At 43.0% G+C, this 22504-nt stretch overlaps 1 protein-coding gene across 10 annotated transcripts in view; it reads right to left on the minus strand.

Annotated features, from left to right (window-relative positions):
- LOC132912309 (max dimerization protein 1-like) overlaps nt 1–22504 on the minus strand; it is a 234682-nt gene that overhangs the window by 40167 nt on the left and 172011 nt on the right. The gene's annotated exons all lie outside the window — the stretch shown is intronic.

The raw sequence follows: 22504 nt of genomic DNA on the forward strand, positions 1-22504 counted from the left end.
AAAATTGTTGGAAACGCGAGGGGAATGACGGAGCTCGTAAACGATTTTCGACCGTGAGAAAGGGGTGACACGCGCGAAATCGGGATTTTGATTGCGCAAGTTATCGTCGACGAGATCATCGTCGAGCGGCGCGGACGTCAGCTCGGTGAAAAACGACGCGATCGTCTGTTTAATATACCGGGTGACCGGCGATAAACGACGAATAAATTCCACGGTCGGAATCTACGCGCGTAATTACCGGAGTGTCACGGCACCCCATGCCTCCAGATACAATTCCTATGGGGAGAAAAATACGCTTAATACTTTGTTTCGGTAGTTTTCTTCTTCGCTCTCGTGTTTTTGTTCGAAATTGATCGTGTTCCGGTGGTATTAAAAAGACGTATCCCGCGATTGGTGGTAATTTAAAGTGCAGGCGGGAACGAAAGAGGGTTGAGTTCATATAAATTTTAGGTAAAATGTAGTTGACTTTACGCCGCATTCGACGAAGGTGTGAGTACTGGATTAGAAAAGGGCCTTTCAGAGCTGAGGTTCCTTTGAATCGCGAGAAGAATTTTGTTGTACCAATTCTCGTCGGTAGGAACACATTTATTTCTTTTTACGTTTTCGCAAAGAAGGCAGAGATGTTCTACGATTCAGGATTAGCTTGGCTGAAATATTTGATGCTCGAAGAGCATTAATTTTCTACTTTATCCAGTTACAATTTAATAAACGTATAATTACACGAAGTAGCAGTAGTAATAAAAAGTCACAGATTTAACTTCGAAAATCGTGAATTTAGTTAAAACGAAGGAGAATTGAAACGATAGAAACGGGTGTACGATTTCTTGTCAATCGAAGCTAAAGAATTATATATTATTCATTATCGAATTTTTAATCGACGGTGTGCGGTATATAGACAGTAATAAGATTGGGAAAACGCAAGCGTCCCCGCGACCGCGTGACGATTTCCAGCGGATTTATCGTTTGTAACAGCGCAGACAGGCGCGCGTCCACGGGAATTTATGTCGCCTACGGTTATTTATCTCCTTTTCGGTACGTGCAGGCGATAATTGCGCACCGTGTGGCCCTTAATCATCCGAATTACTATGCCGCAATTTTAATTATTGCCAGCCGCGATTGTACTCGCGAAATCGATTTCAAATAATGGTCTCTCTCTATGCTAGTCCGCCAACTAATTAATGTAACTCCGCGTACAACCTCTTTCCTCATACTTCTTTTCTGCCATTTCGTTTTCCACATGAAACCATCCTCGTTCGAATAAATTAGCAATAGTTCGTCGATGGACCGTTTTCGTTCGAATTTTCATTATCAATCGTGGCTAATAAACTTAAATACTGATCAATTTTCGTAAATTTAATGTTCTACGAACGTACATGGTGTTCAACGATAGTTAGTTATGCTTCTTTTTAATCTCTCGTTTAGTTGCTGTTGGAAGTTGCGTGACAGGAATACTGTTACGAATGTCATTATCGAGGAATTTTAATGGCTTATAAAGATATTTTATTTGAAATGGAAATGAAAATCGTTGCATCATAGCGCCATTTTCATAGATCAATGACAATCTCCTGTTCTGTAGAAATCTTACATTTAGTTTCACCGTTGTTGTAATATTGAAAGGTTCGATAATGCTATTAGGAGAAACTAATCTGAATTTGTTATTTTACGATAGCTGTAGTACAATTTTTGCTATCAAAGAAGACTTCGAGAATTTTTTATCGGATGCACGGATAGACGAAATTACTTATTTTTTGTATGTAACCTCGCAGATATGAATATTTCGATAAAGGAAATAAATTTTCTTTTTAATCATTCTTTTTCTATTTCTTGTTAGATCGTTATACGTAAACGGATTAATCGTTGTTGAACGATACGCGCTTGACAGTTGACTGGTTGCGACGAAAGCCAAAAGGAAAAATGGACCAAGGTCCTCTTAACGCGATCTCACCTCCATCCATAGACTGGGATCAATGACACTTGTATTCGTTGCAACATTCACGTATCGCGTTCTAGTCGAGCGCATTATTGGGTCGACAATAGATATGCGTTGGAAAATTTCTCGAAAAGAACAGCGCGTAAGGAAATCAACGCCAACCGTGACACACCGACGCATTGAAAATGCTCCATTGCTGCGCTTTTTTTCCATCAGATACCATAGTCGACGCTGACATCACGATCCGATAGTGCGTATTACTCATCGATAGAATATTTGGCGTGAATATTTTTTTATAAAAATAAAAATTGCCTATATTGGAATAGGTTGATAAACGATCGTTCAAGTATGACGTGTCGTCATAGTTTTCATCGTTTCGTTAACTTCCAACCAAAAGATTTTTCTTTTGAGAACCTATTGAATCCTTGAGATCGTATTTTAACATTTTATATACTGCTTTTACGTAACACATTAATTTCTTCCGCACAGAACGTATTTAAACGAAGGGAAGAAAAAAGCCCTTTGAGCAGTATACATGCAACAAGACCTATTAGATCTCCAAAGTAATATTTCAATATTTTTAATATCGTTTTGTAACAAAAGCATATTTCAATAATATGTATTCCCCTCCTTCGCCTTCAGGACATATTACATCCTCAAAGCAATATTTCACCATTTCATTATAACTTACGTGGAAGAAACCTCCATTATTAAATTCTACTCTCTATAAATCCTTTTCTATTTCACGTTGATAACAACGAACGGTAATTTGAGACCTTATATTTTTTAGTTAAATGGAGTGCTGAGAATCGTAGTGGTGTGCGACAGTCCACTGCTACCTTTCATAAAATGGTGTTTCGTGTTCGTCGTTATAAAAGATTGAGTGTATTTTTTAATAAAAAAGAATAAAATATGTAATTAAAACTATAATAAAATATTTAATAATATTTAAATAACAACGAAAAAAAAACGTATATTGTCACAGTGAATAAAATAAATTACCGAGCTGAAGGGACGGTACTTTTAAAGGTTCAGATCTGTCACCACGTTCGAGTTCTCAAGATCTTGACCTATGACACGATGATTCTCAACCAAATGTTTCTCTCTGTTTAATAAATATTTCCTCCGTTTAAATGATACATCGTTTTGACATTTCCTGTAAATATTAACTCTATGCAACAGTCAAGTACATCCACGTAAAACATCTTTAAACGAAAGCAAGAGAAGAGCCATCGAGCCGCGTGGATGCACTAGAGATATTCAAGCGGTGATATACACGTGTACCGTAGCTGTTTCCACGGGCCACAATCGGTGATATTCGCGCGTCGCGTCGCGTTCCAGTCGTGCCGCGACGTACGAACGAGAACGAGGTCAATTGACTGTGCCACTGCTGCACACGGGACTAGACGTGTACACACCACGATACCAATCGTGTACAATGCAATCGTTCCCAAGAACGGACATAGTGCTGGACAAATACGGCTGTCATTCCCGACGAAATCGTAAACACGCGAAAACAATAAACCTTATTGATCTCCGGTACATCCGTCTTCTTCGGGTAAATTCTACTTGGAAAGGAAACTAACCCTTTCGCATGGCAAGACATTGAATTCGTCAGATATGAATACTACAGAGATGAATAGATGAGTACTACTTAGCGAAGCGTAGTTGGTAAAAGACAGTTTAGCATCGTTAAAGAGGGACTTTATTTGGAAAGTCTGAGATGATATTTGTAGTTTTAATTATAACGTAGGAAGGATAATAAAAAGAAAGCAGTTTGTTCGCTACTTCTGATTCGTCGTGGAAAAGTTTGATACAAGCAATTACGAAATCAGGCGTGTAATTTTTTAACGGAGGCTAAACACGTGATTAGAATATCGAAATACTAGATAACATATGGAATAACAATTAGAAAGCTGAGTGGGATTGCGGATCCTCCTTTAAAAATTATTACTACAAAGATATTTCTTTGTCGTTCTTCTCAAATTTGAGTATATTTCGAACTATTATATAACCATAATCTTCGTTCGTGAAACAAAAGTCCATCGCCAAAGGTCTAAAGGATTAATCAATCTCCCAAACAATGAACCAGCAAAACACTATCTCGCTAAATGTCGTTGACTTCGCCAAAAACTTTCGACCAAGCGCCGCTACCATCAGCTCGATTCACAAGTCCCGCATCTGTGCTGCACAGTGCACACAATTTCATTGTACGCACAACAGGAAGCCCGTAGACAGCAAGCGAGACCCATCCATTCGAACATCCACAGCAGAATTCTCAAAGGGCAACCTCAGCTCTAGGACGATCTTCGCGAGCACTTAACTTCAGCGTCCGGTTACGGTCGATCGTCTATTGTTCGCCTGAATTCCATTAGTTAACACAGTTTCTCGTAAACGAGACGCCGTTCGACGCAAGACACGTCGACGAAGATTCGACGTTAAGTCGGGTTTATTTCCATCTGGGGAGGGACGACGGATGGATGGGAAAGTCGCGAGGAATCGAAAGCGATCGCAAACGACGACGAAGAGGAACGAACGATGGCGTAAAACGCGGGGAGAATCGAGCGAACGACGACCACGACGACAGCGAATTAATTCGTCGACCGTATTATCGGAACCGCTCCGTCCATTAGACCGCTTTTTTCCTCGGGACGTAACGATCCGTTCGCCAATGGCAGAACGAACGGCCACCATTCTTTTATTCGCCGCGCGATAGTTAACGAGGACGTCCTTTCCTTTCTCTCCATTCTTATTCGTATAGGTATGTAGCTACATATACATATATGTATATGGATGGGTGCTATTGCTCATAAGTATTTGGACAGTTTGCAGGAGATTTGTGGTAGCGGTGATATTTTAGCAAAATGTATCTATAGATCGATGGCAGTTGCCGCGATCTTTGTAGAATCAGCAGACATTAAACCTGAATTATCTGTTGGCGTTGATATCTAGACGCGATGGTTCTTAACCTTTTTCCACTGGCCTGTGATCTGAAGTGAGAAAATTGAGTTCTTTCGGAGTTTAATATTATTACGTGGAGTTAGGAACTGAAAGAACTGAACACGCGTCTGTTGCTTTCTAAGCGGAGTTTTTGCCGCGTTATCATGAATTTATATTCTCTATATCGATGTGTGTGTTGGTTAAATTTTTTGAAAAAGATGGAGTTAGAAAGTTAAGAACTAAGATGAGGATTTCTTCTGAGCCAAAATGAACATAAAACGATAGACATTTCTTTTTTGCTACAGTGTCTAGAAACGTTATAGCTTCAGAATGGAAATTCTTTCCTCACAAGAGCGAAAGACACGGTTCGTAGTTGCCACAAAGGCATTAAAAGCTTCGAGGGATGGTGCATTCACGATTACTAATACCCACCATGTCCCCAACGATTCTTCACGGGAATTGATGAAGAAGCTCGGAGAAAGTTAAAATTCCAAGCTGAAGAAAGGGTGGGACTTCGCGACAGGAAGAAGGAAGAGGAAATAAAGAAGGATCTCTACCTTATCCCTTTCGACTAGGCAAATAGGCAAACGGAGGAGGAGGAGGGCAAAGCGCATCCCTCCCTCCGCTAAAAAAAGAGAGAAATCAAGACAGAGCCACGTAGAATCGAAACGAAGGATAGTCGAAAGGATAGAGCCGGTGCTTTTTACTCATGCTGGAACCTGGCGTCGCGACGCCCGACATCTCCGAGCTTCCTTCGCGCTCTTCGTCTCTTTCGTTCTTCTCGTTTCACCCTTGCCTTGCCTCTCGTTGCCCCCATTTTTCTCCTTGTTCCTTTCCATCTCACTTACGCGTCGCCCATCCCATCCCCACACGTGTCTTCCGCATCTCTCTCGCGCCAGCGACGTGTTTCCATCCCCTCTGCTTTTTTTACACCCGCCAAAAGCACATTGTTCGACGAAACGTGCACCCTCATCCCCACCAGCCTGCACGCCGTCGTATACTGTGGTCTTGTGCGCGCGGCGTCGCCCTGTCTCTCTTTATCCCACCGAAAGTGTGTTCCAGCAACGAGCACTCAGACCCTTGGCTGCATTCTGCAGCTTCCCGTTTCGCCATTGTATTTCCACGACGAGGAAAAAGAGAGACGGAGAACGGAAGAGGGACGACGATAGGAAGAAAGAAGTCTTCGTTGGTCGGAGAGATGTCGGTAAACGATTCTCGAACGCTCTCGCTCTCTATATTTCCGTCGTTCGTCCTTTCTTCCACCGAGTCTCTCCCTCTTTCCGGGGATTTCCACGTTTCTCGGTGTTGTTAGTATCGCGCGATATCTTCTGCCGGAGACTCGCACCTCGCACGGATCAAGGGCAGTAGACGTGGCTGCCAATTCGAGAGATGAGCCCGACGCGAGGGGAAAAACTATCCGGCGAAGGTTTTCTTTTCGATCGTGTGCCTCTTCAGCCGAGATCAACTGAGAAATTGATGGCCTCGAGGGCTGGCTCGAGGTTTTTACCGTTCACGGCGACTTCCACTTCCGGTTAGATTTTACACTTGTTCGTGATGGGGTGAATAGATTTTTTGCTTGCTTTGGCAAAGGGTTAGTTATTGAAATTGTTGGGTATATGTACACTGGCTCGTAAAAGTATCTCGAATAGAAAACTTTTATTTATGTGTTGTACAGTGACTGCAGAGAGTAATTGGCAAATTGCCATTGTATTTATTATAGCATTTAGATGTTAATTAATCAGGTCCGAGCTCCAAGGCACGTTATTTTTATTTTATTTCATTTTTCATCGGGCAAAATAACACGCGTAATGTCATTGTACTTTCGTGTTGCTTGTAATTTTATGCCCCCACGCAGTCTATGCACTGTTACCTGTTCGCGTACCTCTTCTCAACCGCTGATTGGCTACCATTAGTTTTTTTATAAACCATATAATAGGACAACTATCGCAGTCGAGTTTTCTGTCCAAAGTATACCTTATAATAATAACACTCTGTATTAAATCAAAGAAAACCAGTATTCTTTATTTTCAATCTTCGAAAATTCCACCGAATCTCCACCGAAGCTCAAAATTCAACGCACCACAGCATCGTGTTGATACCAACGTAAGTTCGATGTCGATTGAAGAAATGAACACTGTACCCAAATATATTAAATCTCGTAGTACTTTCGTATAATTACAAAAATTTGGTCTGAAAGAATGGAGTCTGATAGAAGAAACGCTTTACTGAAAAATATGAGCACGTGCCAATACATTTTGTAGCTGCTGCGTGTCTCAAATAAAATACATTTTGTAATTTCATTACCACAGCAACGAGAGACGACTATCACGACTATATTCGTACAATTTGAAACATCATGAACATGAAACATGACAGGAACAAGACTTCCCTTTCCTCGAAGAAAGTATCGCACAAAATTTTCCACGTGAAATGATTTCCCTGTTCGATGGTAGTAGCTTCCTTCTAGAGCAATGGCTAGCGATGTTTGATCCATTTGAGCATGAATCTCTGTTCGCGTCGATTCGAGGAAGCGTAATTTGTAAAAGGGGAAATCCAATCTGGAGGAGAACCGCGACAAATAGCGAGTCACTGCGACCGAATGGCCGCTATTTTAAAAGGGGAAGAAACGCGCGAAATGGGAAAGCAATAACGCCGTTTCGCGTAGGACTGGTCGTCGGTTTTGTCGTCGGAGATTTTCAGCAGGATGTCGTGTTCGGATAATGGAGGTAAACGTTATGATACGTGCAAAGGAAATTGTGGGAAACGAGATCCTTTGTCGTCGACAGTTCGCTTTGGCTTTTCTCGTTGGCTCTCGTTTCAAGGAATTCGAATCTTTGCCTGAGATTTCAATGGTATGTACGGGCCAGATACTACTTATTTTTCTGGACAAGGGCTGTTGTATACCGAGCAACAAAATTAATTCTTTTTCGAAGGGCGAAGGGACAAGAAAATATATTAAAATGGAAATCTTACAAAGTCGATGAGAATCCTCGGAACAGTGATTTATCTCTTTTAGAAAGAAATATTTAGAGAGAAATTTTCTAGGCAGAAGCGCATAAAGTAAGCTGTTTCAACGTCTACGTGAATTTATCATGAAGAGTATGTGGAATGGGAAAAAATTGAACGTGCTGGCTCTGAAGGAACTCAAAGAGACCATTAAAATTTCAAACATCAGAGATATTTCACAGTCTCTTCTATTAAAGAGCATCCACGTTTACTCTCTCACCATAAATATTAAAACTACATGTGTCGGCAACGAAACTTGAGATTGGAGGAAAAATTCGGCTGGAACATTATCGTAACTTTATTTACTATATGACGTCCATTTAAAAATTCGTCCATTCAATCATAGAGCGAAGTCAAGAAATCGCCAAACATGTGTTTATCGTGTTTCAATCCTGGGATCTTCGCGTATACGTAGATTCCTAAAAGTGTACGTGTCTCGATCCTTGGACGTTTCATTCGTCAGAACGACGAGTCCTCCGAATATGCATCCACTGTACTCACAGCCTTATCCAATCGTAAACGTATTACACGAACCACCAAAACTTGCCGCCTCTCTTCTCACCCTTACGGCTGATCTATTTCACGACGGCGAAACGTCTAGCCACGACGGGTTCAAAGACGATGACCCGACGAGGATTTCTATTTTTTCGTCAGTCGGAAAGGGTGGCCATTTGTCGCGCGAGAGAAGCTCCGGAGAATTATCGCCCGGGGAGCCGCGAACAGTTAAGGGATGCTTAATGAAGATTAAGGGGTGACTCGTCTTCGCCACCCTCTTACCTAGTTTCTCTCCTCCTCTCTTTCTACCTTCCTGCAGTTAGAGTTTCCTTCTGAGTTCTCCGGTTGCTCGCGCGAACAAGCCGCGCGTACAAGTCGCGCGTATTAGCGGAAGGCAAAAGCGGAATTCACTAGAAGAGACATCGGATACCAGGGGTGTCGTTTCAGCCCTTTCAGAAACAGATTTAACCCTGTCCGGGCGCAGCTTGGAACTGGCTTCAACGGCCGCGCCCCTCTTCGTTCGACCCGTTGCAGCGCATAATAATGAGCTCGAAATTAGAGCAGCTCTTCTCCGCTGCCTCGAATCTTATCAAGAGAACGCGAAATTGGACTTGGATTCTCGCGCGGAGAAAACCACCAACGTCGCGACGCATCCACCCGCTCACCCCTTTTCTATCTTTTGGTATTGCTCGAATGATAATTACAATGGCCAACCCGTTGAGCCGCGCACCCACTCCTTCGCGGACGTAAATTGCGCGTTCCATAGGACCTCGCACAATTTGCACGGCCATTGTAGGGCGGCTAATAAATTCTGGATCGTTGATTGGAACCGGAGGATCGAGGCGGGTACCGCCGCTTGCTATAGACCAGACTGACGCCGATTTGAGAAATTGCTGGCCGATCCGGCACCACGATCGTGTCTTTTCAGATTCTGATTCGGTTGGAATTGCAGGGTTGAAGGGTCGGTGGTTGTGAATTTTGAACGGAGTTTTGTGAGAAGTTTCCTGGTGCGGTGCGAAGGTAATATTTTAGAAAATGTTGGAAATTCGATTCTCCGAATATACTTGAAATAATGGCGATGGTTTAAAGATTTCAATGGGCGAGGGCCTGGAAAATTTCTTAGTAAACACGACTTATCTATTATCGTTTCGGATTCTGATTCAACAGGAACTGTACAAGAAAATAATTACAAATTACGGAAAATTCCAACACCCACGAAACGCCGTGTGAAAGAATATCATTCCTCTTGAAACTCGAGTAAAAAGAAAGAAAGAAAGAAAGAGAGATAGAAAGGAAAGAGAAATAATCACCACGTGGCTGCACCATCCTCATCGACCATGTCTACGGTTAACAATCGTCGTCTACTCCGACGGGAGCAGCAAGGCAGAAATTTTTAAACGCGTCTCTCCTAAGGGATGTTTTGTCAGCCGGTAAAAACGCCAGTCTGCCTTACCGGCTTGTGCACCAGGGGCTCTGAGCGTGCACGGTAACAGTGGATGGCGGGACACGGGGGTTGGCCGCGGTTATGACGTCAAAACTGTCAGGCGACTCCGAAAGGGTCGACGAACACCGGCGAGGGTGTGTAGTCGATTAAACAACACCGCACGCAAGCTTTTAATTCTATTTTAAGCATCTTTCGCGGACGACAAGGAACATTTGCTCTGTGCCAGGGGGGTTGCATTTAATAAGCCTTCCTCTATCCTGTGTTGTCGTTACGTCCAAAGAAACATTCTTTCGAGCGTGAATCTTTCATTCTTGTCATTTTTCTCCTTCTTCTGTCTTTCTTTTTATGTTGCTGAAAAGTTTGTCAGACATCGAGTGGCCGTAAGGGGATGATTTAACGGCACTAAGCAAGTGGTTTTTATTTAAGAGGCGAACTACGAGAGTAATCACTCCTGGGGAAAACGCTTCAGTGAAAGCAGTCGCTCGGCTTAAGAAAATAACGCGGCCTAAGAACATTACCTGCCGCGCTGCCGCTTGTCTCCCTAACGAAGAGGCCTTTTAACGCGATTACGATAGAACAGCCGGATCAAGAAGTCCTGTGAATGTTCTCGCCGGTGCTGCGATTTTTTAATGGTTGTTTTGAATAGGTTTTTTATTGGACGACGGGCTCGAGGGTGGGGCTTCCACGGAGCTAGCTCTTATCATTGAATTTATATTTCAGAAATTTCAATAATAGACGGATAAAGAGGTTTGCTGATGTTTTCATAGATAATGATGAAAACATCTCTCGCTCTTCACAAACTTGCAGTCGCAATTCGTACGAACCGGATTGGTCAACTCCGCTTAAAGTTTCTTAATCTCATTATCTGCGTAAGCACGTGATTAGTATCCAGCTCTAAAAAGAAAAGGGGGCAACTGACTAACCTGCATAGATTCGTTTACCGAATCGGATGTCATAAATGGTTATAAATGTCAAGGTAAATTTTGAAAAATATTTACGTCATTCCTTATCTTTACGCCTCAATCTATAAAATTGATCGACGTCGTTTCCGATTTTTAAGCGCGCGTCGTTCATCTACTCGAAACAGCCCGTCAAAAATTGGGAACCTTCCATTCTTTCTTCCAACATCGACTACGAAAGATCGTCATCCGGCCGAAAACTACCCCATCGGAATTCTCGAAGAGACGATGCCGCGGCAACTGGTCGTAAAATCGACTTTTCCGTACGATAGGAAAACGATGCGTATCCTTTGGCGATAAGCGAGTTCGCCGATCTGGCTTATCGACTATCCCCTGAAGAGGGTAACAGCCGACAAGGACATGTCGTTATTATGACGTCATACTGTCAGACGACCCCCGGCACGTAGCAGAAGGGGTGATTAGGCGGCGGTATAGAGGAGAAGGGGGCGGGCTGTGTTGCGGCGAGCGAAGAACACGACAAGGGGGGTGGCAGACAGAGAGAATGCACGGTGTACAGTAGCCATGACACCGGCTGGGAACCGTGCTTCGAAGATGAGGGGGTGCCGGCCACCCCTGCGACCCTCTCTTTCCGCCCCTGAGCCAAGGGTATTTTTCCATAATCAATAACATGCCTCTATTCTCGTCACACCGACCGAGCCAGCTCTGCCCCTCACCACGCTCTCTCACCCTCTCGCCCTCTCGACATCGCCAACCTGTCCAGGTGACAGTGGCGCTCAACCCCGCTCCTTTAATCCTTTCTTTCCTGTCAAATGGTATCTCGTTGTGTTCTTTATCTTGGAACAACGTGTTCATAGATTTTTAACGTCCTTTGTATCAATCTTTCAATATCTTTTTTAATATTTTTCGATGACGAATTAAATTATTCGAAGAGCGAAGGTGTGATATACACGTATGAATTTTTTTGAGGGAAGGAGGATTTAGGTAATATTAAAAAAGAAAAAGATTTTAATATTATTCACCATTTTGTCCTATGAGCCCTTTCTCTATAAAGCTCCTCGACTCTACAAATTATAATAGAACTCTTCCCTTATCCTAAAATGTTAAAGACAAAGCACATGTTCTTCGTCACAAATATGTAGTTTACGATCGAAAAATGTATCGTTCCATTAGCCAATCTTTCCAATCACGAACAGCACAGGTACGAGATTTGATTAAGAATTCTTAAAAGTTCCAAGGTCGTTAATTTTATTTATTTCCGCGTGTGAGAGTAGAGTGTAGGTGGGCCAGAGTGAGGGTGGCTTTTTTTCAGAAAAAGGGGCAGTGCGCGAAAACGCACGTGCACGCGTATCGATCGTGGCGCGAGTGGCCGCGCACCGCTTGAGAACCTCCGGTGAAAGCGGCGGTTTAAGGGTGGCACGAGTGGCGGGTGAAAGAGTTCATTAAAACCAGCACCGTGTGCACCCCCGCTTGGTCCCCGACCCCGCCGATTCGCCGGTGTGCCAGCGTCGATCTCTCCACCCTTTCCCTCCTCTTACGGGGTGAAGGGGTGAACCGTCGTGCAAAAAATACCCGAAACATTCGACGCTTCCGTCGACACCGACGGCTCGAGGCCCTGCTCGAGGATCGAAATTCGTGTTTCCAGCGACGCGTTTCGAAATAAAAAAGGGAAATAAGAGGCGAAGAACAAAACACACCCCCTGCCGCCGGTGAAACACGTACGCGTTCGGCTGCATCTTTCTTTCGTTGCTTTCGTCTCGTCAGTACCCTCTTGCGCTATGGTTGATGAAATTTTACATGTCACCGGTCAATGGCGAAGTATTTAGTTTCTTCTTATATATTTTAACGGCAACGATTGTAAATCGTAAATTGATAATAATAAATCTTCGTGACAATGGCATGTCTACGCCGAGTAAGTTTTCGTACAACGAATTCATCTTGCATGTTAAGAGTAAGAGAAACGGAATGTCGTGTCCAGTTAAACTTAGAGCTACGAAGAGTTAATAAATTCTCGTACGTAACAGTAGCAGGTTAAACGAGTGAACTTTACGAGGTACGAGCCAACTGACTGCCCCGTTTAGCATAAAATTGCAAAATTACAAAGTCGATGTACACGTAATTTGCAAATTGCCGACTCGTCTTTCTCGATCCATTAATATTATTGGCAAATTATCGTGCAGGCTAATCCTAGTCGTCCATTTCTTGTTTCCACCGTTTCTTTGCAACTCGTTCGTTTCGCTCGTTCTTTCCTCCACTCGCATGATTAATCAACCCGCTATCAGATGATAATAAACACTGTGACGTAGCCCTGTTGCGTGTGCACGGCGTTATACTATTTATCGCGAAGATAGAAGGCGCGCGAAGCCCGCGGGGGTGGGTGGCCGTAGATAACGATAATGTTCCCCGGGATTGTGGTAATTAATCCTAGGTTTATTCGAGCTGACTGAAAAGTCAGAGACCCGTGAACACAGGGGGGACAGTCGCGCCCAGGAACACGAAAAGGAAAAAAGAAGGAAGAAAGAAAGAAAAGAAAAGGATGGAAGAAAGGGAAAGGAGGAAAAGGTGACTAACTTTCAAGCCTTGTCGTATCGTTTAAAACGTCAGCCGTAACTATAATTTCCGGTTTCCGTTCTTTTCTTTCCCTTTCACCCTTCTCGCCGCTGGTTGTTCCGGTTTGAAGCGCGGAATATCTCGAAAGCGTTACTCGCCTGGATTATTAATTTCCCCGTGCCGCTATTCTGTCCTTTCTCTCTTCTCTTTTGCTTTCTTTCTTCTCCTTCCGCGTGCTTGTTTATCGGCCAACTTCGTGCCACCTTTGTTCCTGGTGTTAAAGGGGTAGGTGGTCGACGTTTACGAAGATGCATGTGTTTGCAAATAAAACGATTTCGAACGGGGCAAGTAGTTCCGCGAGCGTAAGCCCGCGATGGCGATAGCGAGTTTTCAGAGCGTGGAAAATTGAATCACGTTTCCAGATATTTATTTGTTGCATACGCGAACGTATGGAGTTTCGTCAAAGTCACAAAATTATTTATTACGTCAATAAGCCACAGTATTTAATGGGTGTAGCCTTATCGCCAATTATACGTTTCAGTCAACTATTCGTAGTGTATACTAATTTTTGATTAAACCAGACAGCGAATATTCATGCAAATTATTTTCTTACAATCATATTAAAGAAATGGGACCTGAGGAGAAATTTGTTTCATTCCTTAAGTGTCACAAAGTATTCTGGTTTTGATATTTCGTCTAACTTTTCCATTTTATGTATCTTCTGTGCATTTCTGCGTCTTTCATTTTCCCTCACAAATGCACACAAAATCTGCAGTCTACTCGTTAGCAATCTCGCAGCCTACTAATGTCAATAAAGTTTCAGAGAATGTTCTATAACGCACGTTATATATTCGTGTAAGATTTCGTATAATAAGCGTTCGAATACTTTTGCGAGCCAATACGATCCATAACCCAGAGACCAAGCGTTTCTCAGAACCTCGAAACTCTCGCAGCCTTTTGTATCGCTTCTTAATCTCGGACGCGACCGATGGCGTTCCAGAGTCGGCCTATCGTGACGAGACGTGACGTCAGTGTGGCAACGACGGAGCTGGAAACGGAAGACGAGGGTGGCGAACAAGGGGCGAATAAACAAGCGCGGTGGAAGACGAGAGACGCGGGAGAGAAAGAGAAGCAGAGGAGCTAACGGAGAGCCGAAACGAGCCGACCATTACCGCTAGTTATGGCAACTCCGTGACTGGTCAATAGTTGTTCCTTCGCCTGGTTTACGCCAGCTACGCGGTCACATGCATTCTACAACCTTGCTGACAAAATATATTTTGTCGATCTCGGTGTTCGCCAACGACGTAACAGAGGACTGGTGAACATCGTGGTCAATTGTTTCTCGCTCACCATGCCATGATTTACCGGCAATGTCCACGGGCTCCGGGTATAAATGCACGAGTGTTGACAAATAGTATTTCCACCCGCTAGTCCCTCCCATGCTGCACTTGTTGTTTAAATATACGGAACGGAGGCAGCGAGCTTTCGTGAAGAGCGAATAGGTGGACGAAAACGGTAGCTTCCGTGTTTCGAATTGAAATTCGTGTCCGATACACGGTTTTTCTCTCGCGCGATCTGAAAGATAAACGGGAATTCTGGGTGAAAGAGGAGTGGGATAGGAAGATTAGAGCGGTCTGCCTGGTCTTCCAACTTCATGGAAATATCGTTCTTTGCATATCGAAGCTTTACGAGTTAGTTGGTTATGAAATTCCTTGTACAACCTGTAAGGTTGCTTTTCTTCCTTCAAGTAAGATTCCAACAAATTTTACTGCGAGGCTAGGTTCATTACACGAAACGATCAATGATGAGCTATTTCGAAGGCAAGATAGCATCTCTGCGAAGCATTCACATGATCTATACTCTTAGATAGTAGGATTACAAACGTAATATTTATTATTCTTATACGTCCGAATATTTTTGCTTACTGTAACGAGTTTATTATTAGATTGCGGATTCTTAAACATTTTTAAGAAATATGGGAAGCGCGAAGTTGCACAAGACACGAATCTTGGATCGTATTATTTGGTTCTTTATCTAAATTGAGAACCGGCCTCTTTAAGCCAGATGTGAATTACTCTTGGATCGTTTCATTTATTGGTTGGTGCTGTAACTGAATTGAAAATATGATTCCTCCAAGAAGGATTTTAGGGGACTGAATGCGAAATACCCTCGAATTGCATCGTTTACTCATTTGTATTTCTCTTGGATTTTACCGTCTGTCTTTTCGTACTCCATCTGGTTTGGAAACGTGGTTTCTTGAAGGAGGGTTCTGTGGTACCGTGGTTATGAATTGCTTTTGAATCGCATCTCTTATTTATTTCTATTATTCTTGAATCCTGTCATTTATTCATAGATACAAGCATGATATTTATTCTTCGACATCTTGGATAGAAGAACGATTTCTTGAAGATGGATTTTTGAATGTTGATTGAGCGTTGCTCTTGAATCGCATCGTTTATTTATTTCTATTACTCTCTGATAGCATCGTTTATTTATTCCTGTATCGTGCGCATATTTCACCGGTGGAATTGGATGGTACAACTGGGAATTATTCAATGGAGCTCGAGCAGTAATGGACTTCCAGCGAAAGATCTTCTACCGCGATTTAGGAAATTTACAGTGTACAAAGAACGCTCTAGGATGAATTTCGACGAGTTTCGTGGCAGTTAAAAACGTCGCAGAAAATATTTTACATCCGACAATTTACTAATTTAGAAAAAGTTGAAGAAACCAAATCAATCGTGGCCAAACGACTTGAGAAAATTACTTTCTATTATGTTTATATCTTTGTAATTCTCTATCTATACTATTTAGATTTTATTCCTTTTTCAAATTTAATATTACACCTTGTATATCAACCTAATATGTATATAATATAAATAATATATAATTAACCTAACCTTAACCCTTTGCAACCTAAATCGTTTCTCTTGAACGAAGGAAATATTTTTTCGGACGCCGCTATTTTACTCGAAATAAAGGATGAAAAATAAAAGAAAATGTGGAGGAAATTTCATCAAAGGTTAACGAGTGACCACGATAATCGTGTGCTTGGAGGAAATTACGTCGCCAGGATGGCGTGTATCCCCGGGGGACCGCTTCTCGAATGCTTCCGTTGCGCGTTAACGATATACGTGGGGTTTCCGTCTTCAGCGACGGGGGCAGCGTATAATTTCCTACGGAGATTATAAATACGTGGCCGAGCCGCTGAAGGCATCCTCGTGACACGACTGGACAGCTGTTTCGCGAAACTTAGATCGCTATCTGTCATGTGAGAGCGCCATGAAAATTGGACCGTGGAAAACCGTGTACCGCTAGCGATTATATATGTACATATAAAATGCTTGTGTAAAATATGAAAAACCAGCCGGCCGCGCGATTTAACATTCAAATGGTCAGTATGGAATTGGCGAGGAACGAGTTAAACGTAGAATCGAGTTGTTTGCAGATAATAGAATTTTGGATGTGACTTTTAGAAATGGACGTCGACTTCTAGAAATTGCAAATTGCCGATATAAATGGCTCACTGATATAAGCAAACGCAATTGTAATCAATGTTTGATTAAATCGATTAAAAATACTTTTCATGCATTTCTATGAAAATATATATTTCAAGCCTCTTCCAAGCCTCACGTGCATCATAAACTTGTGTGTGCTCGTTGAAAAATCTCCGGTGCTACAAATAAAAAAACATCGAAGAAATTTTCAAAACTTTAGTACCGTAAAAAGATCAATATTCATAGCGAACAGAATGGTATCATTAAAGAAATCAGTAAGGAAATATCGGAAACAAAGAATTCTAATTTCAAGACTAAAAACTCATGCCAATGAACGAGAACTGCGGCAATCTAAAAAATCCAAACGAGGATTTCTTACATTACGAATAAACGTCCCGTTACTTTCAATAAGAAGGCAAGAAGCAGCCTTTCACTGCAGGAAAGAATCACGGCCAACGTCGCGATTCATCAACCAGACGAGCGAACGATCTCGTAATCGTAATTGTTTGCTCCTAATCACAGTCGTTTGTCTTGGTGGCGTGGTCGCCATTAGATTCGGCGTGCTGCCTGACAAATTACACCGTCTTCCCTATGCATCTTCGGGCAACGACTGCACCGAACGGAGAAATGAAGGATCGCGAGCTGTCTTCTTAGAATTAGCGACGGCTCCGTGCGCTCGACGATCGTGAAACCAACGTGAAACCAAAGGCAAGAAGGAAAGAGGAAGAGAGAGATGAAGATAGAGCTAGAGAGACAGCTCTGACAGGGAAGAAACGTGCAATTTTCGTTTCGCATCACTCGTGGTAAAAATCATCCCGTTCACTGACCGGATGTACCGGTTACAGAGAAGACCTGACAGGAAACGGCCAATTATTAGACGTCCACTCTCTTCTGGATGCATGACTCTTGCAACTATGTTGCAATCGGGGCCAGCCGACTGTGAGGTTGAAGCATCTGAAAGAATCTACCTCGATCCAGCGAGGGTCAATGTTGCGGTAATTGGAATATTTTATTTGCAATTCTCTTTCGTTTAAATTATAGTTGTACTCGTGGTTTACAACATCGCGGAATTTCAAGGACGTGCTTGATGTTTTTAAGTCCGTGAATTCCACGCTTACAGTTCTTGTTACGACAGTTAACTCATTTTACTTTCTCTTTTATCCTCGATCTATTAAATTTCGAAATCACTTCGAATTTCTCAATTCCATTTGAAGACTTCCAAAGTGTCATCTAAATTACTCTACAAGAAAAAAGAAAAAGGAGAAATAAAAGAAAGATATATATGAGCATGTTTTAATGCAAAAGTAGTATAAGTTTGTTTGGTTTAACGCTACATGTCCATAGCGTAACCTTCATTCTGTTTTGTGCAGAAGCGGTGTAAGGTATATCTTCGTTAATTTCTCGGTGGGCAGCAGGATAAGTGAGGATCGCCCACTCGACCTCTTACAGAATTTTCACTTTACTTCTCGTTATCCGGTAATCAAATCTTTCGACTGCATCACTTTTGCATTAAACGACTCGTATGTTCCAAGCTGCGCGTTATAGACGGACTGTTAATACAATATCCTCTCCCCAAGCTCGAAAAATTCTCTAGTTTGACGAATCTCCGATCGAACAATTTTAAAAGTCCATCAATCCCCCTCACCATCTTTTTCCACCGACGTATTCGCCTAATCCGTCAGAAGATTCAGCCTGCGCCATGCCACGAGTCTTCGAAATCTCACAGACTAATACATTCAGCGTTCAACCAAAAATGGAGATCTTGAAGAAACACGCGCGATCGGTGGTCGAAAGGGAAGCTACCCCCGTCAGGGTCCGGTGAAAAAGCCACTCAGGCATTCGGTGTTTGCGCGAACCTGAACGAGAGCTCGCTCGTCAGCTCGGCAACGAACGCTTTAAGCCCAAGTAATCCGGCTTAAAGCTCGAGTTAACGTGGCAGGGCCGTCGCAAAAGCCACGAGGGCCCCGCTGCTTAAAGAGATTTCGAGTCGTTAGTCGAGTTACGAGTACGGGGTACCGCTCTCTCGGAAACCAAGGAAAAAGGGGTAGGAAGGGGGCGCTCGCTCGATGGGGTGGGATGTCGGTAGATAGGGCGGGTGAAACACACCGAGGTTCAGAAAGAGGGTTCGGGAGAAGAGGTAGTAGTCGGTGGCGGCAGGAAGAAGAATATCGACCTCACGAGCTACCGTCCACCGTCGAAAACTCCTGTAATTAACGAACTTTTCGCCGGTTTTCCACTTCACGTCTTGCAGACCCGTCTCTCCCACTCCCGTGAGCCGCGACCGCCCCCTGAAAAGCGGGTTTTGTTTGGCAAACTGCAATTTTTCTAAACGATCAAAGTGCTCCTGCCCTCCATCCCTTCCACCCTCAGCCTCTCTTCTCTAGCTGCTGTACAACCATCGTGCCTCTTCTTCTCGTCTCTCTGCAGACGACTGGATTCCTCTCGTTCTCTCTCTCCCTCTCTCTCTCTCTCTTTTTCAACGGTTTCAACGGACCGGCTGCCGGAAGTCTCCTCATAAAAATTGCATCGCCATTGTTTGAGGAGAGGTCGAGGAGAAGAAGCGGATGAAAGAGGTAAGATCGTTTCCTTGGGACGAGCACGAGCCACAAGGGCTGGTCGGTAAGGTCGGCTAAGGGGGGATAGAACGTCATTAGCGGCCGCGCACCGTTTCGCCGCGAAACTTCGAAGCAATGAACCAAGCCGCGGCTTAATGAATCGAGCGTAATTGCGCCGAGAGAGCTTGACATTTCGTCGCGAGCTACCGAGCCCTCTTTCCGTTCCGCCTAATAACTCCCCGGCCCGAACTTCCGCCCTGCCTCCCGTCGCGATCGTCGCAACTCCCCCTGTCGCAAATTGCACCCCCCTCCACCCACTATCTTACCCCGTTATTCTTCCTTTATAGGGGAGAGGGAAGATCTATCCTGAGCATCGATCGACCAACGATATCGACCGACTGTTGCGGACCTACCGATTGATTAGAGGGTTGCCAAGTCAGGTGGTTATTTGCGGTGAAATTATTGGGCTACTTCATTTTTATCATGGCATTGATACGTATTACGCGCGGGTCACGGGCTCCGATTATTTTTAAGGCTATTTCCGCCACGGTGGATTCTTTCTCTTCTCTCTTTTATGGCTATCTTTTTTTCTTTTTTATTACATTTTATAACTAGGCTGAAATTTTGTTAACAGGAGAATGTAACAGCGAACTGTACTCTGCATGTTTCATTCGTTGGTACCTGATTTTGATAGTCTGTAAGCATAGCTTATTCCTATTATTATATATTTTTTACAACTTGTTCTATTTTCTTATATAAACATTGTACCTATAATTCGGAGGAATCTTTATTTAAACTTAAATTATGACGATAGTTTTATCGAAAGAGAATTCTATATTCATGTTGGTTATTTTTTATTCCATCGATTTTCTTTTTATTATTTATTCTTTATCCTATAGTCGTGTTACTCCGTTACGCTTTATATTTATCTCCGTTTTATTTTTATTATTTGCTCTATATTCTTTATCATGTTACGCTTCAATCTATATTATACTTTTACTTTTTCTGTATTCTTTATCCTTTTCTCAAACAACTTTAGATCTCATCTTCTAAAAAAGCTGTATAAGGCAATCTTCGAAATTACCATAGATTACAATCGTCTCTCAAGATAGAAGATCCTTACAAGAGTTTACAAAATACGTTTCTTCAGGATACTTTGGAATGTACTTTCTCTTTATACAGTATATCAATTCTTCTCGTTATTATAGCTGTAAAATCATTAATGCAAGATCGTAAAAAAGCGCATACTACGCTAGATATGCCGTATTTTATGTTAAGAGTCCGTTTTATTGTCGCGAGAGTATAATGCTTTGCATTCCGGGCGCGTTCTCCAAACGTAAATTGGCTAGATAGACCGACAGCCTTAATTTTCAATAACCTTATCGTAACATTACCGTAACAACAAGTTTTACATGTAAATTGGGGGAAAAAAGAATGAGAAAAATTAATACATACGTAAAGAAAAGTGCCGGGGCATATTTCGCCTCGCACTGATTACGCCCCGACAAAAAAATTCAATGTGTATAATATAAGAAGGGAGTTTCCTCGTTAAATAATTTTCTCCGACAATTGTACGTATCTTAGAAAGGAATTATGATCGCGTTATCGTGGAAAACACGGAACTTTTCTTGTGACAGGCGCGAGAAGAAAAAACGAAAGAGGAAATTTTTGTTGCTTGTAACGAGGGAATTATTTGCCAATTAATCTTCCATCCATTAAATTTAATCGGAAATGAAATTTCTGGTGTACGTATAATTAACATAATCTTACAAAGCGAGTAGCAATTGTAATATTTTTGTTTAGCGTGTTTCATTAGCCGTTTTATTATCATGCACGAGTCGCAAAGCGGAATACAACTTGGCTCTGTTTTGCATTATAAACGTCCACGACTAGAACGCGGCTCGACGACAAGTCAACAACAGACCGTCGACGAAGGATAAGCCTTTTAATAATCCTTTGCAAATCCAATTAAACGACGCTACGCGTCGTCGAGTCGCGATGGAAGACAGCGTCCAGACGTTATTGCCCTCCGACTCGCCTAGCGAAAAACAACGCGCTTATGAATTTATCAATGACTCTTCCAGCTTTCTCATCCTTTAACAATTTGTTTTCAGCAATAATTACCAGACATATTTAATAAAAATTCTTGCAAGGGTGTTACAACAGGATGATTTCAGAGCGACACGAACGACGTATTATCTTCTGATTTAGATATTTGCCTATAGACGTCCTCCAATTACAACTTTGTCCACTCTATTCCATCAATTCCTCTGTCACTAACACGAAACGTATTCACAAACTCCCACTAGACCTTGCATCGTGCCAACGAAACATATTTTCCAGCCTAGCAGGATCAGCGCGAGTCAAACAGATGCCGATGCCGTTCTCCGTCGTCAGAGTCTCATCAAAATCGCCTCCCGGTGGTTCGTCGCTGTTATTCACCCGTCGTCGACCAGAAGAGGAAGACCAGGCTAGGCGTGTGTACCAGAGACCCGACGCACTCGCTCTCCAAAAGAAGCCAATTAAACAAAAATCGAGCCACGGAAAGACACAGAGTCGACGTTAAAAAGAAAGAAAAAAGAAATAGAGAAAGAGGAGGAAAAAAAAGAAGGGAGAAGTGGGAAGAAAGAAAGAAGAGGGTGGGTAAAAAAAAGAGAGGAATCAAATATTTCGTTTGCCTCGACGACTATCCCCCCGGAGGCTGTTCTCCTTTGGCGAGGGTCAGAAAGGGTCCGTGTGCTCGTCGGCCATGTTGAAAGTGACTATCTTACGAGGGCGTTAGCGCATGTTTGACTTGTCAAAGAGCTTCACCCCCTCCCTTGTCTCTCCGCCGCCGCTTCGGCCTGCCTTTGCGTCTCTTTAGGGGTTCTTCTTCCCGCCTCTGTCTCGTACTGTCCGACATCGACCATAGTAATTCCCTTCGCTCTACCCTCTTCCGTCGCCTCTTCTTCCGTATCTGCCACCCTACTAACCACCCTCCTCCCCTTCCGACGTATCCCTCTCACTATTCACATCTCTTCGTTACTCCCCGTTGTTCTCTCTTTTCCTTCCGCGACCAACGTCAGTCGTCGGTAACACGTAGCGCCGAAATGTCGATTCCCGCTTTGCTATTCATACGACCACCCCCGCTGTTCGCCACCCCGTTGTTCAATCCCATGCAGTCGCTAGAC

Source organism: Bombus pascuorum, chromosome 11, assembly GCF_905332965.1.
Source record: "Bombus pascuorum chromosome 11, iyBomPasc1.1, whole genome shotgun sequence".
NCBI lineage: Eukaryota > Metazoa > Arthropoda > Insecta > Hymenoptera > Apidae > Bombus > Bombus pascuorum.